The sequence below is a fragment of the Dendrobates tinctorius genome, unplaced genomic scaffold, assembly GCF_039654945.1.
Source record: "Dendrobates tinctorius isolate UK_male_01 unplaced genomic scaffold, ASM3965494v1 ptg000066l, whole genome shotgun sequence".
In the NCBI taxonomy this organism is placed as follows: Eukaryota; Metazoa; Chordata; class Amphibia; order Anura; family Dendrobatidae; genus Dendrobates; species Dendrobates tinctorius.
In genome coordinates this window covers 3,818,941-3,840,954 of record NW_027361734.1, presented here as the reverse complement: position 1 = coordinate 3,840,954, position 22,014 = coordinate 3,818,941, and the positions used below count along the sequence as shown (strand labels likewise).

The 22,014-nt window shown below is 46.5% G+C and overlaps 1 protein-coding gene across 2 annotated transcripts in view; it reads right to left on the bottom strand.

The window, feature by feature from the left end:
* The window catches only part of CHCHD3 (coiled-coil-helix-coiled-coil-helix domain containing 3), a 214,889-nt gene that overhangs the window by 157,569 nt on the left and 35,306 nt on the right, over nucleotides 1-22,014 (bottom strand). The gene's annotated exons all lie outside the window — the stretch shown is intronic.

The window sequence follows — 22,014 nt, the reverse complement described above, 5'->3', positions numbered from 1 at the left end:
AAAGGGGGGGGGGGGGGGACCACACACTGTTTTTTTAAATTATTATTTATTTGAATAATTTGAAAAAAAAAAAAAAAAAAATGTGGGAACCCCTCTATTCTTGATAATCAGCCTTGTTGAAGCGGACAGCTGAGGGTATTTATTTACATTGCAGGAGCAGCTGAAGACTCCAGTCTGCAGCTACTGCTCTCACTTATTAACAGCTGCAGGTGTCAGATGGGATCAGTAGTCCCATCCGCTGACACCAGTGACCAGAGGTAAACTTTATACCTCCGAACACAGCTGAGCGCTCAGCGCTGTCTTTTGACAGCGTGAGAACTGCGGCTCTCTGAACGGCGGGGATGATTTCACCGCCAATCAGAAGCAGTGTTTGCCGTGCTATCATGCACATGACAGCGTGGCAAATACTGGAGGTTTGTGCCCCCATTCAAGTTTGGGTTCGGGTCCGGGTACTGTTCTGTTACCCGAACACAAACTTTTTTTTAACTGTTCGGCCGGACCCGAACATCCAGGGGTCCGCCCATCTCTAGCTGAGGATAAAATATTTGCTGTAGTGTAGCGTAGAATAGATACTCGGTGCTGGAGGACTGTAGGCCAAAACAACAGAACTTCAACATGGAGCGTCTAGTTCTGGGACTTCTGGTTATGGGATCTTTGAACTCACTTCCGGCCGGTGGAGCAGGGAGCAGCGGAATGCCACAGGGGGACGCATCTCTGTGGGCCCTGTGATCGCCCTTACCAGCAACCACATAACCACAGCAACCATCATCCAATCTACTGTTCTGGGGTGTTATGGATTTCTAATTGACCATCATTACTGAAATAAGTGAGTAGGAGGCTGGGAGAGGCGAGGGTCTGTGCTATGGGTCTTCTGAGAGTTTTGGCTTTTGCCAATTACTATAGAAAATTCATCAAGGTGTTTTCACAGGTGGTTAAACCCCTCACTGATTTAACTCACAAGGGGGCTGATATTAAAAATTGGTCAGCTCCAGCTTTAGCGGCATTTTCTTCTTTAAAAAAAAGTTTTATGTCTACCTCTGTACTGATTTCAACCTGATCTATCTGAGCCATTTATCATGGAGGTGGACGCCTTGGAGATGGGAGTGGGGGTGGTGTTGTCTCAAGGGCCCACCGCATCAACCAATTTAAGACCCTGTGCCTTTTCTAAAATGTTTTCCTCTGCTGAAAGGAATAACGATGTGGGTAACAGAGTTACTAGCCATTAAATTGGCTTTTGAAGAATGGAGGCATTTTTTGGAAGGGGCTGTCCATCGAATCACGGTCATCACGGACCACAAGAACCTGTGTTACATTGAGTCGGCCAAACGTTTAACCCCAAAGCAGGCTAGCTGGTCACTTTTTCTTTCTCGATTTCAGTTTTCCATCACTTTTAGGCCTGGATCTAAGAATGTGAAGGCGTATGCCTTGTCTCAATCTCTCCTCCTGAACCTCCTTCCTCCATTCTTCAGCACGGAGTGGTTGTGGTTGGAGTTTCCTCGGCATTGGAGTGGGAGTCGGCTCTTAGTGAGCATCCGGGAGGGCTTTTTGTAAAAGGCTGGATATCAGTTTGACCTTTTCCTCAGCTTATCATCCTGAGACCAAGGGTCAGACTGAAGTCTTTGGAGCAGATTTTGCGGTGCCTTGCCACGTCTCGTCAGGATGATTGGTTCTCTTCATTACCGTTGGCAGAATATGTATTTAATAATCGTATTAATCGGTCCATTGGTACTTCCCCGTTCTTTTACAATTATGGTTTTCACCCTCATTTTGGTGAATTTTCTCAGCTGGAATCGGGGTGTCCAGGAGCGGATGTTGCCATTCATCGGTTGGGGGAGGTCTGGGGGAAGGTCCAAAAGGACAAGTATAAATGTTTTGCTGATAAACGATGGTCGGTGGGGGATAAGGTATGGTTATCCACTAAGAATATAAGGTTGAGGATTCTATTTGCTAAGCTGGGCCCCAAGTTTATTGGACCTTAGGAAATTTTGGAGGTAGTTAATCCTATTGCCTTTTGCCTGTGATTGCCCCCGTCACTGCAATGTTTTCCATAAGCCTCTTTTGAAACCGTGGGTGTCTTCCTCAGGGGTCCCTCCGTCTCGTCCGCCTCCTGTTTTAGTACATGATCAGACAGAGTATAAGGTGTAACAGATTTGGGAATCTCGGTTGCTCCTCTGTTCACTTCAATATCTGGTCCATTGGAAAGGTTACGGTCCGAAGGACCTGTTGTCACGGGGGCTTAGTTCAACTAAGGCTGAAAGACCCGGGGCCCCTGTGGTGTCCCTTTACTAGGGGAAACCCTGTCTGACCCTCAACCCAGGGTTTTTGCTGAAGGTGCAAATGCCTGAGCCTCCGACCTTTCCTTATCTCCTGCTCAGCCCTGCACTTAACCCTCCACCCTCCACCCAGTGAGAAGTCACCACCAAAGCTCCCACACAAATAATGACAGACAGGGAGAACTTAAACTGCACTGCGCCGCACACACACAGGAATAAACAGTAATGTGAACAGGGCACAACTAAACACAAATATGGGAAGGAGAAAGGATAACGACGGATCATACGACACCAGATATGAATCTCTCTCTCTTGAACACCTCCACTCCAGACCGGAACCACTTGGTATGAAACACAAGCTATAATCGGCGACGCCCATAGGCCAGCATGACTATTTAAAGACCGTGGGCGTGACTAACCATCCAACCTGGTCTCCAGCAGGATTAACCCCCGAGAGCCTGAAGATCAGGCCGGCGCCACTGAGGCTATAGTGGCTGGAGGTGGAACTACCTCTGCCTGCCGGATGCTGTGGTGTGAACAGCGTCCGACATGACAGTACCCCGTCTTCTACGAGGGACCCCAGGGCCCTCAAGACTCATAGGACCCGGCTTGTCCGGATGACGACGGTGAAAAGAACTGACCAGCCGATCCGCATGTATGTCTGAGGCTGGAACCCAAGACCTCTCCTCTGGACCATACCCCCGCCAGTGCACCAAATACTGAAGAGTACGGCGTACTACTCGAGAGTCCACTACCTTGGCGACCTCGAACTCTAACTCGCCATCCACCATGACTGGAGGTGGCATCGGCGTTGTGTCCACAGAGCCTACCACCTTTTTCAATAAAGCCCTGTGAAACACGTTGTGTATCTTGTACACTGCGGGAAGTTCCAACCGATAAGCCACTGGGTTAATGATGGCAGAAATCCTAAAAGGCCCAATAAACCTTGGACCCAGTTTTAAAGAAGGGATTTTGAGTTTTATGTTCTTCGTAGCTAACCACACCCATTCACCCACACACAGGTCCGGACCTGGCACGCGTCTACTGTCAGCCACCCGTTTGTACCTGGCACTCATGCTCAACAAACGCTGTTTCACCCGCCTCCAGACTGATGACAATTGGGCTCCTAGCTGATCCTCCTCCGGGACACCCCCGGAGTCACCCTGACGTAAGGTACAAAACTGAGGATGTTGACCGTACACACAAAAGAATGGAGACTCTCCTGATGACTCTTGGCGGTGATTATTTAACGCGAATTCGGCCAGAGGAAGGAAAGTAGACCACTCCTCCTGGTTGTCGGACACAAAGCATCGTAAATACTGTTCAAGATTTTGGTTCATGCGCTCAGTTTGTCCATTAGACTGTGGATGAAACGCCGATGAATGTGACAACTTGATCCCCAACCTTGAGCAAAAAGCTTTCCAAAACCTCGCCACAAATTGCGTACCCCTATCAGATACTATGTCAGACGGTACTCCGTGGAGTCTGACCACCTCCTTCACAAATACCTGAGCCAACGTCTTAGCATTGGGCAAAGAGGACAACGCCACAAAATGCGCCATCTTTGAAAAACGGTCAACCACCACCAGGATGACCGTGTTCCCTGCCGAGGCTGGCAAGTCAGTGATAAAATCCATGGAGATTTCTGTCCATGGCCTATTGGGTACCCCCAGAGGCTGTAGCGTGCCAGCAGGACGGGTTCGGGGTGACTTAGCCCTAGCGCACGTGATGCAAGCTGCCACGTACGAGACCACGTCCTGCCGGATTTTGGGCCACCAGAAACGACGCGATACCAGCTCTAAGGTGCCCTTCACCCCTGGGTGACCAGCCAGTACCGAATCGTGGTGTTCCTTCAACACCTTAGGCCGAAGATGCAGGGGTACAAATGATTTGTTGGCGGGAAGTCCTGGTGGTACCTCCACTTGGGCCTCGGCAATCTCCGCCTCTACCTCAGTCGTGAGAGCCGAGACCACTACCCCTTTCTGGAGGATGGGTACCGGCTCTTCCCGAGGTTCTCCCCCCGGAAAACACCTAGACAAAGCATCCGCCTTGGTGTTTTTAGCCCCGGGACGGTACGTCACAAGAAAATTGAAACGAGTAAAAAACAATGCCCAGCGAGCCTGCCTAGGAGACAGACGCTTGGCCGACTCCAGGTAGAGCAGATTCTTATGGTCGGTGATAACTGTGACCTGGTGAGCCGCCCCCTCCAAGAAGTGTCGCCATTCCTCAAAAGCCAGTTTGATGGCCAACAACTCCCTGTTGCCGATATCATAATTCCGTTCGGCCGGCGACAACTTCTTGGAGAAGTAGGCGCATGGATGCATCTCGCTCAAGGACGAGCCTTGAGACAGTACTGCCCCCACTCCCACCTCCGACGCATCAACCTCTACCACAAAAGGTTTAGACACGTCTGGTTGCACCAGAATGGGGGCTGAAGCAAAACTATTCTTCAGACGCTCAAATGCACGTATAGCCACCTCAGGCCAGTTCGCCAGATCGGCACCCTTTTTTGTCATGTCCGTGAGCGGTTTGGCGACAGTCGAAAAGTGTTTTATAAATTTCCTATAATAATTCGCAAACCCCAGGAACCGCTGGAGTGCTTTCAGACTCTCCGGCCTCTCCCATTGCAACACCGCTTGCACCTTAGCGGTGTCCATTTTAAAACCAGCTGCGGACACAATATATCCCAAAAAGGGCAACTCCTGGACAAAAAATAAACATTTTTCCAGCTTAGCATAGAGCTGGTTCTCCCGGAGCAACTGTAACACCTGCCTAACATGCTGCAAATGAGTGTCCCGATCGCTAGAATAAATGAGGATATCATCCAGGTATACAATCACAAATCTCCCCAGGACATGAGCAAAGACATCATTAATAAAATGTTGGAAAACGGCAGGCGCGGTGGTCAACCCAAACGGCATAACCAGACTCTCAAAATGACCCTCAGGAGTGTTAAACGCCGTCTTCCACTCATCCCCCTGACGGACCCTTATGAGGTTATACGCCCCCCTGAGGTCCAGCTTGGAAAACCATTTTGCCCCCGCTACCTGGTTGAACAAATCCGGGATCAACGGCATTGGGTAGGGATCACGGATAGTAATCTGGTTTAACTCTCGGAAATCCAGACACGGGCGTAACCCCCCATCTTTCTTCTTAATGAAGAAAAACCCCGCGGCTACAGGCGAGGACGAAGGCCGGATGTGACCTTTGCTCAGACTCTCCGCGATGTAGTCTTTCAGAGCTTGTCTCTCAGGACCAGAAATATTAAACATCCTGGCCTTAGGTAATTTGGCCCCGGGTTTTAGCCTAATAGCACAGTCATAGGCTCTATGTGGAGGCAGTTCTGAGCAACCCTTCTCAGAGAAAACATCCGCGAAATCCTGCAAAGCCTCCGGCAGGCTGGGCGTCACGGCGGACACACATGTGGCCAAGCAATTGTCTTGGCAGAAACCACTCCATTGTACTATGTCCTGAGTTTTCCAATCAATTACCGGGTTGTGCCTGGACAGCCATGGAAAACCCAGGACCATTTGAGCTGGGAGATTACGGAGGACCCTACATGTAACCGACTCAGAATGTAGGACCCCAATGTGGAGTTTCACCTCTGCCACAAACTCAGTAATCTCCCCTTGAGGGAGGGGAACAGCATTAATGGTCACCACCTGTATGGGGTGAGGAAGTTTTTCAATCTTAAACCCGGCGGTGTGTGCAAACTCCTCATCTATGAGATTGGTGGCGGAACCGCTATCCACAAACACTGATATAGGTAGCTCTCTGCCGGCGACAATAACCTTGGCAGGGAGCATACATTGAGATACCATCATGGAGGATACGCATACGCTCAGTTGGGTCTCCTCCATACCCTCTGAGCTTAACAGTTTTCCGCCGGTGTGACCCTCTTAGGTAGTACCGGGCAAACGTTAACATAATGACCACCTTTACCACAGTAGAAACATGCTCCGGACTTCCGGACTCCCGGAGCGCGAGGCCGAACCTGTGCCACGCCAGCAATCTGCATAGGTTCAGGGGACTCATCTACTTCAACCACACCTGCACCTCTGTTTTCCCCCAGAGGTAGCGTCTCCTGTGCCCCCTGACGAAAACGGCGATCAATACGTATCACCAAACTCATGGCAGACTCCAATGATGCCGGAGTCTCATACATCAGGAGGGCTTGTTTCACCCTCCCTGATACCCCATGAATAAACTGGCTCCGCAGTGCTGGGTCATTCCACTGTGTGTCTACAGCCCAGCGGCGAAATTCCGAACAATAGTCTTCTGCCAAGCGCTCCCCCTGGCGGAGGGCGCGGATTTTAGATTCCGCTAGAGCCAGTCGGTCAGGGTCATCGTAAATGAGCCCGAGGGCAGAAAAAACATTATCGACCGAATGAAATGTAGCAGAGTCAGGTGGTAAGGAAAATGCCCATGCTTGGGGGTCACCACTCAGTAATGACAACACCAGCCCTACTCGCTGGGCCTCATTACCTGAGGATATTGGCCGCATGCGGAAGTATAATTTGCAGGCCTCCCGAAATACGACAAATTTGCTGCGATCGCCTGAAAATCGTTCTGGCAGCGGAAACTTCGGCTCTGCACCGATACCTGCAGATGCCGTTTGCACCTTTGCTACTACCAGGCCCTGCTGCTGAACTGCCCCATTCAACTCGGAGACCTGTATGGACAGCGCCGCCAACTGGCGGGTTATGGAATCTAATGGATCCATGGACTCCTGAAAAAATGTGGGCCGATTATAATGTCACGGGGGCTTAGTTCAACTAAGGCTGAAAGACCCGGGGCCCCTGTGGTGTCCCTTTACTAGGGGAAACCCTGTCTGACCCTCAACCCAGGGTTTTTGCTGAAGGTGCAAATGCCTGAGCCTCCGACCTTTCCTTATCTCCTGCTCAGCCCTGCACTTAACCCTCCACCCTCCACCCAGTGAGAAGTCACCACCAAAGCTCCCACACAAATAATGACAGACAGGGAGAACTTAAACTGCACTGCGCCGCACACACACAGGAATAAACAGTAATGTGAACAGGGCACAACTAAACACAAATATGGGAAGGAGAAAGGATAACGACGGATCATACGACACCAGATATGAATCTCTCTCTCTTGAACACCTCCACTCCAGACCGGAACCACTTGGTATGAAACACAAGCTATAATCGGCGACGCCCATAGGCCAGCATGACTATTTAAAGACCGTGGGCGTGACTAACCATCCAACCTGGTCTCCAGCAGGATTAACCCCCGAGAGCCTGAAGATCAGGCCGGCGCCACTGAGGCTATAGTGGCTGGAGGTGGAACTACCTCTGCCTGCCGGATGCTGTGGTGTGAACAGCGTCCGACATGACACCTGTCTTGGGTACCGGCGCGCTCGTTCCATGCGGATCGGTTGGTCCGGGCCTTTCATGCTCGGTATCTGGGGAAACCTGGTGGTCCGGTGGCCCCCCCCATTGAGAGAAGGGTACTGTCATGATCCAGTATGGGGTTTGTTTCTGATTATTCGCTCCCCGGGATGGTCATGCCGGGGTTAATCATCCCTGCCTCGTTTTGGTATCTGTCTGGCTATTTCAGTCCCTGCTACCTGCAAGTAGGGTCAGTTATAGTTCCTGTCCCTGGCTTCAGCAGCTGACCCTGTTGTACCCTAATTTGTCCTCTGCCCATTTACCTACGTCCCGTTACTGTTTTCGCCTGTGACTTTGCTCATCGTAGTACTCGCTCTCTGTGTTGTGACCTCTTGGTATTTGACTCGGCTTGTCCTCTGACCTGTGTGACTATCTTCAGTCTCTGGCTTTCCTGCTCCCGACCGGCTCTGACTTCTTTGGCTTGCTTCTGACCACCTGCATTGCTGTGACCTCTGGTACTTCTTTCCCACTCTGTTGCTGACCCAGCTTTTCTGACTACTCTTCCAGCCACCTGCTGGCTCCTGCCTGCTGCTATGTGGTTTCACTGTAAGTCTGTTTTCCTTATCCCGCACCCCCTGGTGGATGTTGTGTGCTACTGCGCTTCAACAGGCATTACATGTCTTAGCCGTATATTTCCAAAATCTACAGAATATGACGAACGCCCGCCTGGGTCTTACCCGTTTTAGCACCCAGAGGTATAGAGATATATAGAACAGATAGTAGAAATCAGATAGCAAAACTGTGTTTGGTCTTAATGCGTTGCATGGATCCAGCTGCATCCGATGGCACCAAAACAGCATCCCTAGGACCGTCTATTAAGGAATTATGACCCATCTTAGGTTTTGGAGTTTAGAGATACTAGAGGCAAGGGAAGGGATTTAAGTTCAGCTCAGAGGCCAGTGACCCAAAGGGGATAAAGTCTAGTGCAAGGACATGTGATCTCTGTTATGCATGTGGCCCACTTCAACAGTGGGGGCCACATTGAGTAATGTGATGTGAAGGACCCAAGAGCCAGCTGGCAGCCCATGCCGCCTGCAGCCCAGCGCATACATGGTCTAACATTGAATTGATATGATCCATCTGCTTATATCTTTTGTCCTACCAGTATTGTATTTCTATTTCGGACCATTGTATATGTGTAACCATCGTGTATATAGTGTATGGTCTAGTTTGCTCTTAAGGCGACTAAATATAAAATTTTACCTTGGGCTGCTCTTTTAGCTCGATCGACACTTCCATTTCTTGGATTAACTTTTCATAATAATAATAAATTTTACTTCTATAGCGCCGACATATTCTGCAGCACTTTACATTTCAGAGGGGATTTGTACAGACAATACATTTCAGAGGGGATTTGTACAGACAATAGACATTACAGCATAACAATAGTCACATAGATCATAACAAATACCAAGAGGAATGAGGGCCCTGCTCGCAAGCTTGCAGTCTATGAGGAAGAGGCAGACACGAAAGGTGGGTGGTAACAATTGCCGTGATTGTATAGACCAGCCATACTGTTAAGTGTGTAACAGTACAGAGGGCTAATGGATGCATAAAGCATGTGGGAACATGATGCGCGGAACCTGGTTATGGTAAAACTTTTGGCTGTGCCACACAGGGATAGATTAGGTTAATGTGTTGAGGCGGTAGGCCAGTCTGAATAAATGCGCTTTCAGGGCACGCTTAAAATTGTGAGGATTGGGGACTAATCGTATTGACCTGGGAAGTGCATTCCAAAGAAATGGCGCAGCACGTGAAAAGTCTTGGAGACGGGAGTGGGAGGTTCTGATTATTGAGGATGCTAACCTCAGGTCATCAGCAGAACGGAGGGCACGGGTAGGATGGTATACTGAAACAAGGGAGGAGATGTAGGGTGGTGCTGAGCCATGGAGGGCTTTGTGGGTGGTGAGGGTAATAAGTTTATACTGAATTCTGGAGTGGTTGGGTAGCCAGTGTAATGACTGGCACAAGGTAGAGGCATCGGTGTAACGATTGGTGAGGAATATGATCCTGGCTGCAGCATGCAAGACAGATTGGAGAGGTGAGAGTTTGGCAAGAGGGAGACCGATTAGAAGAGAGTTACAATAATAGAGAATGAATAAGAGAAACAGTAAGAGTTTTTGCAGACTCAAAAGTAAGAAAAGGTCGAATTCTAGAAATGTTTTTGAGGTGCAGGTGACAAGAGCGAGCCAGTGATCGAACGTGGGGGGCAAAGGAAAGCTTGGAGTCAAGTATGACCCCAAGACAGCGGGCATGTTGCTGGGGAGTAATAGTGGAACCACACACAGAAATGGCAATGTCGGGTATAGGTACATTAGTAGAGGGAGGAAACACAAGGAGTTCAGTCTTTGACAGGTTCAGTTTCAGATATAGTGAGGACATGATGTTAGACACAGCGTTTAGACAATCGCTGGTGTTTTCTAGAAAGGCTGGCGTGATGTCAGGAGAAGAAGCGTATAATTTGGTATCATCAGCATAGAGATGGTACTGGAAACCAAATCTACTGATTGTTTGACCAAAAGGGGCAGTGTACAAGGAGAAGAGGAGGGGGCCTAGAACCGATCCTCGAGGAACCCCAACAGTAAGGGGAAGGTGAGAGGAGGAGGAACCGGCAAAAGATACAGTAAAGGAGCGGTCAGAGAGACAGGAGAACAAGGAGAGAATGGTGTCCTTGAGGCCAATGGAACGGAGCATAGTGAGGAGGAGCTGATGATCCACAGTGTCGAATGCTGCAGAGAGATCCAAGAGAATTAGCACGGAGTAATGACCATTTGATTTAGCTGTTAGTAGATCATTAGAGACTTTAGTGAGGGCAGTTTCAGTAGAGTGAAAAGAGCTGAAACCGGATTGGAGAGGGTCGAGAAGAGAGTTATCAAAGAGACAGTGGTTAAGACTGGAGTGGACCATGCGTTCCAGGAGTTTAGAGATGAAGGGAAGATTAGAGACAGGGCTATAGCTAGCGGCACAGTTTTGGTCGAGGGATGAGGAAGGAAAGATACCAGAAGAGAGAGGTTAAATATTTTAGTTAGGCGAGGGGTGACAGCAGAGGGAAGGGACTGGAGGAGATGTGACAGAAATGGGTCACTGGTGCAAGTGGCTGGGCGAGAAGATGCAAGGGGCCTGCTTACTTCTTCTTCCGTAACTGGTTCAAAATCAGAGAGTGAGCTAGATGCAGTGGGGGAGGGAGGACAGTGCATGGTATGAGGTGATTGGGAGATAATTTCCTGTCGGATCTGGTCAATTTTTCCTTTGAAGTAATTGGCCAGATCGTCATCTCGGAGCTCCGTGGTTGGGGCCTGTACTCTTGGGTTGAGTAGAGAATGAAACGTGTCAAAGAGACGTCTCGAGTTATTGGACAGTGAAGTGATGAGGGTGATGAAATAGGTTTGTTTGGAGAGGTGAAGGGCAGTGTTGTATGTTCGAAGCATAAACTTATAATGGATGAAATCTTCGTGTAGATTGGATTTTCTCCACAGATGTTCGGCGCACTTGGAGCACCGCTGCAGGAAATGTGTTTGCAGGGTGTGCCAGGGTTGTCGCCGTCTGTGTTGTGGTGTTCTATTTATAGGGGGTGCAAATTCATCCAGGGCACTTTGAAGTGTTTCATTGTAATGCTTCAATGCAGAATTAGGACATGAGAGGGAGGAGATAAGGGCCAATGATGACTGCAAGTTCTTCATAAGTTTCTGGGCGTTAATGGCCTGTATGTTTCTATAAGTTTACATGCTCCGGTTTGGATTTCTGGCCCAATAAAATCCTGTTAATGAACCGGGCTTATAGCTAACGAGAAACTGGTGACAGTCCTTCTGGGTTGGCAGCGCAGTTTCACTGGTGGTAGTGAAAGGGTCCTCTCAGGGTTGTGAGCAAATGTGGTGCCACGTCAGTGATGGTGTAGGCCCCATCCTCTCACTCCCCGTGGCTCCCTGGGCTCGTGTAGTCAGGAAGCGCCTGTGCAAAACAGTACCAAGCTGACCTTACGTGTCCCCAGGGGGTGCGGATCGTCATGCTGGTGACAGTGGGGCGACAGCATTACATGATCAGTCTGACGGAATAGTGACATCAGGTGTGGTGGCGAGATGCGGGGTCATCACACCACTCATTAGATATTTATGTTGTGACATTCATGATTTTTCATTTCAACCCATGACGGTGGTTCTATATGACAATCGTTCCCAAAAAAGATAGTGTGCACATGCTTTAGGCGATATTCACAAGCATGATTTTCACATACACCTGTTATTAGATTTTTAAATGGACTGTCAGCACAGAATGACTGTTGAAACCCAGTACAGGTGCTTGGTGTTTCACGGCGGGACAATCATTTAAAATCACATTATATAGCATTGTGTACTTATAATTGCTCATTTTACCCTTCTATCCAGTTAATTCTTCTGTTTTCCATTACATCTAGGACATCCTGTGATTAAAACTGACTAGCTGAATCCTTCTAAGCTATATGTAGAAACATGAGGTCAGTTTTATGTGTATGACTTATGTCAGTGCAAAAGCCCCTGGCAGTGTTGAAGTATGCGATTTGTATATATGTGACCACATATCAACCAAACATGTGTAGCCATGCGCAATGCAATTGTATTGAGCGAAGCTGGACAGGTCTAAATCAGAATGTAGCCAAAAGTATACAAATCACATACTTGCACTCACACGACCAACCACTTGGAGCTGGAGAATTTCCACAGCTCACATGCTGTGAGGGTTCAAACGCTGTGAGGGTTCACACGTCTCCATTCACGTAGTGACAGCAAACTTGCACCTTAGGCTGGACAACCACATTAAAGAGATCTCCTACTTTGATGACCAAATCAGAATGGCTGCAAGTGTCCTTTGAAAGTTTTCCTACCCTATTTGAAGTCCAGTTAGACCCTGATGATGAAGAGTAACTGTGGTTTTCCGAATGTTTCAATACACACAACCTACTGAAATCACACTTTCTACAAGTAAGTTGAACACTGTTCTATATCAATTTATTTAAAAATTAGATATTTACAAACTTCCTGAAACAAAAACACATTACTTCTTTATATGGATGTGAACTTCATAGCTGGTTGATCTCTATTGCTGCCATTTTCCAGTAGGGTTGCAAGGTTGTTGCGCATATTTTCTAGCAGAACTTAATGGAGCAGCTGTACCCTGCTGACCAGATGTACATTACCATTCCAAAGGTTCATGATGCATGGCACCATCTGCCTCTGCCAAGTAATTCTCTGCATCAAACTAGAGAAATTTTGCCAATCAGTATGTAGCCTCTGAAGCAACTGGGTGTTCTGCCTCTGGCACATTTGGACACTGGATAGTTTTAAAAAAGGAACTTTTATTACTAGTACATCAGGACTCTATAAAGTTTTATTAAACCTAGAACATTATTAAAAAATAAAATCACAAAAGCAAAGACTGCCTAAAAAACAAATTTAAAGGCAAAACATATTGTGGTAGAAATAAGAAAAATCAGAAGTATAAATTAAAATTTTATTTTATAGCCAGAAGATCCCTAAATGGTTTCATTTTGTTTTTGCATGGGAATGTATGCAGAATTAGGAGCATTACAAGATAAAGATATCACTCTCCTTCAGACACCCCTTTAACCCCCCCCCCCCCCGTGGTTTGCATGTTAATGACCAGGCCAATTTTTATAATTCTGACAAGTGTCACTTTAATGGAGGTAATAACTCTGGAATATTTCAACAGATCCCACCAATTCGGAGACTGATTTTTCGCAACATATAGTACTCAATGATAGTGGTCAAATGTTTTCGATAGAACTTGCGTTTGTTTGTGAAAAAAAAAAAAAAAAAAAAAAAGGAAATTCGGTGAAAATTGGAAAAGTTTGAAAATTGCAAACTTTGAATTCTTATGCCCTTAAATCAGAGAGATGTGTCACACAAAATAGTTAATAAACAGTCTTTCCCACATGTCTACTTTACATAAGCACAATATTTGAATCAACATTTTTTTAAGGAAGTTAGAAGGGTTAAAACTTGACAGGCGATCTCATTTTTCCAACAAAATTTACAAAAAAAATTTTTTAGGGACCACCTCACATTTGAAGTGACCTTGAGGTGTCTATGAGACAGCAAATGCCCAATAGTGACACCATTCTAAAAACTGCTCAAAACCCCATTCAAGAAGTTTATTAACCCTTCAAATGCTTCACAGGAATTTTTGAAATGTGGAGAAAAAAAAATGACAAGGGCAAAAGGAAAAATTTACCCCAAAGTTTGTTCTGCAGTTTCTCCTGAGCATGAGAATACCCTATATGAGGGAGAAAACTGGTACTTGGGCGCACAGCACCGGTCAGAAGGGAAGGAGCGTTATTTGACTTTCAGTGTAAAATTTCCTGGAATCATTAGCGGATGTCCTATTCCATTTGGAAAGCCTCTGATGTGCCTAAACAATGGAAATCCCTCACAAGTGACCCCATTTTGAAAACTAGACCCCTTAATGAATGAATTTAGACGTGTGGTGAGCACTTTGAACCCCCCAGGTGCTTCAAAGAAGTTTATAACGTTGAGCCGTAAGAATTTAAAAAAAAAAAACAAAAAAAAAAACCCGGATTACTTACCAGTAATACTCTTTTGTAGAGTCAATGACAGCACTCACTAAGAGAGGGGATCCGCCCCTAGGAACAGGAAACCTACAGAGATAAATAGGGCAGTCCCCCTCGCTCCCTCAGTTTAGATTACAGAGAACAACGGAGGAACCGCCACACGTTTTAGTCAACGTGTTTAGACAATTCATCCATCCTTATTATATATATATATATATATATACACACACATATATATACATATACATACACACATACATACACACACACTTCTATACGCGCTATAGTTATTTACAAATTAATTCCTAATTCTAATCTTCACCACCAAGGAGAACAACTTGTGAAACTTTACGGGCAGGAAGTGAGCGGGTGCTGTCGTGGACTCTACAAAAGAGTATTACCGGTAAGTAATCCGGTTTTTTCCTCTTCGCCACGACAGCACCCACTGAGAGATTTTCAGAGATAATCACCTGGGAGGGCACACCGTGTTAAGGACAGATCTACCAAAGGTCAAATCCTCGGTAGAGGACAAATCTAGTCTATAGTGACTATAGAAGGTAGATGGAGAAGACCAGGTTGCAGCCTTACATATTTGTTCAATTGGGACGTTCGCCCTCTCGGCCCAGGAGGATGATATGGCTCTGGTAGAGTGCGCCTTAATACCCTGTGGAGGGTCTTCTCCTTATGCCGAATATGCCATCGTGATCGCATCTCTGATCCACCTGGACAGCGTGCCTCTCGTAACTCTAGCACCCTTCTTGTTACCCTGGAAGGAGACAAAAAGAGACCTACTCTGCCTCAAGGGACTGGTCCTATCTAGGTAGGCTAGTACCGCTCTCCTTACGTCCAAGGTGTGATATTTAACCTCCACTTGTGTTGTTGGGTTCTCGTAGAAGGAGGGTAGGCAGATCTCCTGAGACCTATGAAACTTAGTAGCCCATTTGGGAAGGTAAGACGGGTCTGTTCTCAATACCGGTCTGTCCTGGGTTACTGACAGGAACGGGGGATCTACCGATAGGGCGTGGAGATGGCTTACTCTTCTTGCTGATACTAAGGCTACTAGCAGAGCAGTTTTTAATGAAAGGCATTTCATTGATGCCGAATTCATGGGCTCGAACGGGGCTTGCGTGAAGGCATCCAAGACGAGGCTAAGGTTCCATGTTGGTAACTGAGGAATATGAACTGGATTTGACCGCTGACAAGCTGAAATGAACCAGGTCACCCATTACCTGCCACATTGTGGTTAAACAAGGCTCCTAGGGCCGACACGTGGACCTTTAGAGCATTTACTGAGAGCCTCAATTCTAGGCCCTTCTGAAGGAATTCTAGAATGGCCGTAATGGGTACTTCACCGGACAATCTTGCTGGGTGAAAGGCCAAGAATTTCCTCCACACCTTAGCGTAGAGCCTTGTTGTGGATTCCTTCCTACTTTGTAGAAGGGTGTTTAGTCAAGTTTTTTTGAGAAGCCTCTCCGCTTCAATAGCTCCCTTTCAAATTCCAAGCCGCTAGGCGCAGGACTTTGACCTGTGGATGGTAGCAGGGTCCCTGCGAGAGAAGGTCCTGGTGTAGCGGCAGAATCCAGGGGTCGGTTATTGACATGGCTCTCAGCCATGAGAACCACGGCCTCTTGGGCCAAAACGGGGCTATCAAGATGACCCTCGCCTTCTCCTGTCTTATCTTCCTGACCACTGTTGGTAACAGAACCATTGGAAGGAAGGCATAGGCTTGCCGGAATTTCCAGGATGCTTGGAGGGCATCTAGTATGTCTGGGTTGTCTGCTCTGTAGAGAGAAGCGAACCTTTCTACACGCTTGTTGGCTCTGGTCGCGAACAGGTCTATTTCCGGTCTGCCCCATCTCGCCGCTATCATCTCGAAGATGTGCCGGCTGAGGACCCACTCGCCCTGATATAAGGCTTGGCGGCTGAGGTAGTCTGCCCGAGAATTGTCCACTCCTCTTATGTGGAGTGCAGATAAGGAGTGGAGATGCACCTCAGCCATCTCTAAGATTTTTTCGGCGATAGACATCAATGGTTCTTTCTGATCGCGTGCCTCCTTGCCGGATTATGTATGCCACTGCGGTGGTATTGTCTGATTGGATCCTCACGTGGGTTCCTGTTAGCTGCGGGAGAAATTCAGATATAGCATAATAAATGGCCGTTAGTTCTTTTATATTAGAGGAGCTTTCTGCTTCATGCTCCAACCACTGGCCCTGCACCATCTCCTCCTCTAGATGGGCTCCCCACCCTGAGGGGCTAGCGTCCGTGGTGACTACCCTAGAGGGAGTAAACCACCATTGAACTCCTTTTGACAAATTGCTAAGGTCCAACCACCAACCTAGGGAATTAATTACTTGGGGCGATAGGGGCATTCTTCCTTCCAACCGTCCCCCTATTCTGTCTCCTGCAAAATAGCCCACTGCAATTTTCTGGAGTGGAACTGGGCCCATTGCACTGCCGGAATGCATGATATTAGGGACCCTAACAACGACATACCTTGTCTTAATGATAGTGTGGGTTTCTCAGTAATCATCCGTATTTTACCAACTATGGCCTGTGCCTTAGTTTCTGGTAGAAAGCATTTCTGACTTACGGAGTCTACTTGAAGGCCCAGGAACGTCTGACAGGTTACCGGTTGCAGCCTGGACTTTCCCCAGATGATCAGCCAGCCTAGTGTCTGTAGGGATGAGACAATATCAACTATTCTATCGGCATCTGTCCCCTGGTCTGAAGGGACGTTTCCCAAATAGGCTGCCCCCCTGTTTCGGATCCTTACTGCCCCAGCGGTCCTGAGGTTTGAAATCCTTCTTTTTCCCCCCAAACGGAGGCTTCCTGAAGGCTCTCCTGTTGAAGGGAACGTATGGGTTAGGGAATCCCTTTTTCCTCTCACCCGCTTTTGTGAGGATCTCATCCAGCTGTGTGCCAAACAGGTACTTACCCTGACAGGGCATAGCACAGAGTTTAGTTTTTGACTGTATAACGCCTCTCCATCCCTTCAAATATAAGGCCCGCCGGGCTGCATTGGTTAATCCTGCCGCTCTGGCAGATAGACGGAGGGAGTCTGCTGAGGCGTCAGATAGGAAAGTGGCTGCACCCTTAATCAGGGGAATAGAGGAATGGAGCCTGTCTCTGGACGCTCCATTTTTTATTTTCTCCTCCAACTCATCTAACCATATTATCATGGACCTTGCCGTGCACGTGGCCGCTATCGCCGGTTTGAAGGATCCTGTGCATGCCTCCCAAGATTGCTTGAGGAAAGTATCCGCCTTGCGGTCTAAAGGATCAGATAATGTTCCCGCGTCTTCCTCTCACCCGCCTTGGTTAGGATCTCGTCCAGCTCCGTGCCAAATAGGTACTTACCCTGGCAGGGTATAGCACAAAGTTTATTCTTTGTTTGTGTATCTCCTCTCCATCCTTTTAACCATAAGGCCCACCGGCCTGAATTGGTTAGCCCTGCTGCTCTAGCAGATAACTGGAGAGTGTCAGCTGAGGAGTCGGACAGGAAGGCCGCTGCCCCTTTGATCAGGGGAATAGAGGAAAGGAGCTTATCTCTAGATGCTCCGCTTTTAATCTTTCCTTCTAGGTCATCCAACCATATCAACATTGACCTTGCTGTGCATGTGGCTGCTATTGCTGGCTTTAAAGCTGCCGTGCACGCCTCCCAAAATCCCTTAAGGAAGGTATCTGTCTTACGATCCAATGAATCAGCTAGTGACCCAGAATCTTCCACCGGCAGGGAAGATCTGCGAGAAGTGGAGGCCACCGTCGCGTCTACTTTGGGGACTCTCGACCAAGACGTCAACTCCTCGTCATTAAATGGATATTTACGTTTTGATGTTAAGGGAAGGAAGGTTCTCTGACCCAGCTTCTCCCACTCCCTCCTCACCAGCTCCTTTATAGCTGGAACTACTGGGAAGGCCCGGATCTTTTTCCGGGAAATGCCCGAGAACATTATCTCTTGCGGAGTTTTGGGGTCCTTAGTTTCAGGTAACCCCATGGTATTTCGGACGGACTTCAAGTTATTAACACTGTCCGTAGGGAAACATGTTTGTTCCTCCTCTTCTGAGGACAAGTATTCCTGGGATCTATCAGAGTCTAGCTCCCCAGTTTCTGACAGCGGTCCGGATGCCAGTGAAGCTATTCCTCTGACAGAGGAGTGACCCCCCCCAGACTACTGGAGCTACCTAAGGCCCTTAGCTCCTCTCTAATTATTGCCCTGATATCCTCTCTTCCCCCCCCCCCCTCAAGGATTCCTCTTGTAAGGTCTTCTCAATTCAAGATCCAGATCAAGATTCTCAATTGCTCAGATCCAGCAAAATGCAGCCAAACTGATTGGTCGTCGTTTTATACTACAGATGGACAATGACCCAAAACATAAAGCCAAAGCAACCCTGGAGTTTATTAAAGCAAAGAAGTGGAATATTCTTGAATGGCCAAGTCAGTCACCTGATCTCAACCCAATTAAGCATGCATTTCACTTGTTAAAGACTAAACTTCAGACAGGCTCACAAACAAACAGCAACTGAAAACCACCGCAGTGAAGGCCTGGCAGAGCAGCAAAAAGGAGGAAACACAGCGTCTGTTGTCCATGAGTTCAAGACTTCAGGCAGTCATTGCCAACAAAGGGTTTTCAACCAAGTACTAGAAATGAACATTTTATTTACAATTATTTAATCTGTCCAATTACTTTTGGTCCCTTTAAAAACAGGGTAGCACATGTTAAGGAGCTGAAACGCCTAAACCCTTCATCCAATTTTAATGTGAATACCCTCAAATGAAAGCTGAAAGTCTGAACTTCAATTGCATCTGAATTGTTTTGTTTTACATTCATTGTGGTAATGTCTAGAACCAAAATTAGAAAAATGTTATCTCTGTCCAAACATACATGGACCTAACTGTATGTGAACTCATTTTATAAACTACACTCCCAATGAATTCATCTTGTGGTGCACAGATCATATTGACACCACATGTTCCTCACAGAGTTTTTTACCATTGAGAGGCAAAGAAAGAATAAATTACATTTCCACCACTAAAATGTTCTTTTAGCCCCAAGTTTTTAATTTTTCTAAGGGATAAAAGGATATATTTTTTTTTTTTTTACAAGAAACTGAGGTCCATTTTTGCCTGAGTGTGCCAATACCCAACAAGTAAATCGGGAAACATTTTTCAGGCAGGCACAGTGCAAACCTCAGAAGGCAAGGAGCATCAGATTTTGCTGTTCTGGTTTGCGGGTGCCATAACCCACTGGGAGAGCCCATGAGGTTCCAAACTACACCTCTCAATGTACTCACCTATTGGTGCAGTGATCATATTGACAACAAAGGTGTGTCACAGAAATTTATACCACTGAAGGAAAAAAAAATAAATGCTAAACACCAAAATTTGTTTTAGCCCCAGATTTTATATTTTCACACAAGAAGTAGGTAAAATTAGCACCATAATTCGTCCTACAATTTCTAGTGAACATGGCAATACCCCATATGTGGCTGTATAGTACTACTTAGCCATATATAATGAGAACAATAAACAAGGAGCGCAAAATGTGTGAAACCTGGTGATCAAGTGGATTATCAAACAGGGGCAAAGTGGTCACTCACCTAAAGAGGTAAAAGGAATACTTCACTTACACCTTCTCGGTGAGGCGCCCCCTCACCTCGTCATCGGGACCACTCCCACCACCATATGCGGTGACCACACATTGCTCCGCACCCGCCCTATAAGACGACACCCGGCATATAAGAAGACCCCCGACTATTGAGAAGATTTTATATTTTAACTGGAAAAGTTGGGGGTCGTCTTATATGCCGGAAAATGCGGTACCAATATCTTTCCATAGAATCGTAGAGTTGGAAGGGACCTACTATGGGACTATCATTTTTTGCAGGCTGCTTGCTTATATAGCATGGGAATGCAGCAGCATCCCTATGCTGTGCAAACGGTCAGCTTTGCACTGACAGAAAGTTGCTAATCATGCACTGAGCATGATCAGCAACTTTCCTAGCTCTGGTGACCCAGATGCCATCATGACGACATGGCAACGATCGTTATGCTACACAGACCTGTGTGAGCGCAGGAAGCGTCTGTCTGCAATCGCACTCATACAGGTCTGTGAAGCAAAACGATCCAACCCAGAGGTCAGACCTGTGAGCTAGGCGAAGAGAACCCCGACATGCTTCCATACTACTACAGCAATATGCTCGCTGTCAGACTTATGTGAAGAGAGCGCAGGGAGCATACTGGGGGTGGGGATTTGGGGGAGGAACTTTTATGATGACAGGAACTGTGCATGCTCGGCCAGCTGATTGGCTACTGAGAGGATGGATAAAGCATGCAGATGGAATAACGCCAGGGAGTATACTTAAAAAAACAACAAGCTTTCATCTGCTGAATGGAGCATAATTTTTTAATAACTGTAAAGTACAAAACCATTTATTTCCACCTTTTCTGCTTTGTTAAATGTATTCTTTATGGTGGCACAACTCCTTTAAGAACAAGGAACAAATCCTTCTATATATTCTGCATTATCAGCAATTTCTCAATATACTTTTATTGACCAAATAAATCACACCATTACAATATGAAGGATTTTTGGTAATAAAAGGAGAACAGCTGAAAGTAAATAGAATCCTGTCCAACAGATAAAGGAAATGGGCCGTTTCCAATGATCGTCAGCACATTATAAGAGCACTTTATTGACAGAAGCAAGAAGTATAAACGATATCTTAAAAAGGTATGTTCCCTTGATTATTCCTGTGGGAAAAGCCAATGTTAACTTGCAGTCTAATCTACTGTACAAATTTTGGGTTGACCCTTGGATTTCTGTGCAGAATAACCTGCTATAGGTCTGTGTGCTGATTAGCTCTACTTCACTTAGAGATTTTTCAAATCTGCAGCAGAAAAATGTGCAGTCGTATAGATGGCAACTCGAATTTCCCAAAACAAAAGAAAGCAGTTAGCGAGCGGTGGTTATAAAAATAATTTAAGCTAAGGGTATGCACCAAAATCACAGTGAGTAAAACTCAGTGAAACTAAATCAAGTGTATGAAGCTTTTTTCATTTACGCCAAGAGACATCCAAGAAAATTTATATATAAATTATCATCTGCAAAAAGGTGCTGTAGCTGAGCTGTGACAGACCTCACTGTAGGAATGAGATCAAGATTAAGCCGTGCACAACCAAAATTGTAGAAAATAGGTAAAACTTAAAAGAGAATCTGCAAGCAGATTTTTGCTATGCAATCTGAGGACAGCCTGATGTAAGGGGCTAAAACACTGAATTCAATAACGTGATACTTTGCTGTGTGCTTTTGTTTACTTACATTGAAGGTTTTATCACAAGGAGATTATCATTTTCCTAACAGTACAGGAGAGCCCTGGTATGACCACACCCCCTCCTCTGATAAGCAGATCGCTGTTAATGGAAAATGTATATAGACAACTGTGTTGTGGGTGAGGTTAGTGCTCTGCCTCAAGCTATATCGAAGAACTCTGCCCATCCCAGTAAACTAAGTGATACATCTTTGGAATCAGGGTCTCTTTTGCTACATCATGCTGCGTTCTGTTGCGGTAACAGATTCCCTTTCGCGCCAAGCGAAAAGTGCACTGTCTAGATGGAGCATAAAGGCAAGAGTGACATGCTAAGAAGAGTGACAAAGAAATAAAAAAATATGGCAAAATAGATGTAGAACAAAAGGAATAAAGAAAACAAATAGAATGAATTATAAAGAGAAAAGAAAAAAAAAGCATATATAAATTATATGAAAAGAGAA